Source organism: Brassica oleracea, chromosome C5 (assembly GCF_000695525.1).
Source record: "Brassica oleracea var. oleracea cultivar TO1000 chromosome C5, BOL, whole genome shotgun sequence".
Taxonomy (NCBI): domain Eukaryota; kingdom Viridiplantae; phylum Streptophyta; class Magnoliopsida; order Brassicales; family Brassicaceae; genus Brassica; species Brassica oleracea.
Window position 1 is genome coordinate 9,136,982 of NC_027752.1, and position 1,411 is coordinate 9,138,392.

At 35.5% G+C, this 1,411-nt stretch overlaps 1 long non-coding RNA gene across 1 annotated transcript; it reads left to right on the top strand.

The window, feature by feature from the left end:
- Positions 1-245: 245 nt before the first annotated feature.
- On the top strand, positions 246-1,271 carry LOC106292936. Its single transcript, XR_001260289.1, has 3 exons — positions 246-782; positions 883-933; positions 1,081-1,271. It is a non-coding gene; the product is annotated as an uncharacterized LOC106292936 (long non-coding RNA).
- The last annotated feature ends 140 nt before the right edge of the window (positions 1,272-1,411 follow it).

Below are 1,411 nucleotides of genomic sequence, written 5' to 3' on the forward strand. Positions count from 1 at the left end.
TTAATATACAATATAGTATATATAAACCCAAAACATTTTGCACGGTGAGAAATATATGTGCATTTATAAAGAGAAAGATTGGTACATATAATTACAACACTCCATTAAAAAGTTTGGCATACTATAACCCCTTATTTTGGTAGCCTAAGATTGGTAAATGTAAATAGAACATAAACATAAAAACTTTGGCACAATATAACCCCCATGTATTCGTATAATTGGAGAATTGTAATTGAGACATAATAAGAAACGTGCAGAAGTTTCTATGTACATATAGTTAGAACATAAACCTAGTGAGCTATATCACAATACTAAAAGGAGAATAAGAGTTTCAATTAGACTGTGCACGTATTCAAATTAAATCAACCTATCACAAGTTGCCATGTCAGCATCATTGTCAAGTTACCTTTCGTCTCCGTTATCTTCCTTCAGCCGGCAAAACCTAAAGACACCGGTTAAAAATCCGATCTATCTTCCACGTCCTATTTTGTCTTCCATCTATTACTGCTTCATTAATGTGAATAACCTCACAATTTCACTACCGCATTCACTTTCCTCCCTCTCTCCCTTTTCTATATATAATCGATTGGATGATCGCCTTTAAACCATTGGATCATTGTCCGTTTCAGTATGCCCCTGATTTTCAGAAATACCTTTCTTCTCTTCTGAGCAGCATATCTGACGTCAGAGATGTGGGCGAAGCTCTCAAACGATTTACATCTATTCAGATCCAACGGCTGCGGAAACGTTTGCATTGAAAAAAGTTCTTCCTGTAGAAAAAGGTAGTATGTGGTTAAACAGTTTACTCTTTCCTTATATTCTAAACTAAAACTTAAGTATCTAACATAAGACAGTATGTGGTTCGCCTTTGTTTTGTTGCAGTCAGCAGCTGGGGCTGAGACAGTAGGATCTCTTTCATGTTGATCATACAAGGTATTTTGCTAGCCTCAAATTTTATATTTTCCTGAGAATAAATGGAGTATGAAAAGAAATTAACCAATCCCTAACACTTATAATCAACTCCACTATCTCCTTCTCTTTTCTTAACCAACTCAACTCACTTTTACCATATCATTGAAGCTTGCGATATAGAGCTCGAAAACAAAGCCAAAGAAGTGGCAGAGCTGAAAACAGAGAGGCTGACCTAGAGAGAATTTCGAGGCTGAAACATGCAGAGGCAGACATATCCTCATCTAAAAGACAACGAAGCAAAGCGGAGGCATATTGGTGGATCATTTGTAACATCAGTATTTGATTTGCTAAGGCCATCGTAAGTTTATTATTACCTACTTCACCTTATCTTTTAAGAGTTACACATATTTTTATTTCTTTCTCAAGAGAAACAGATGCTTATCATTCATTGTTCCTAATATTGACCACTCTCTTTTCTTTTTCTTTGTTTCAGGTATGT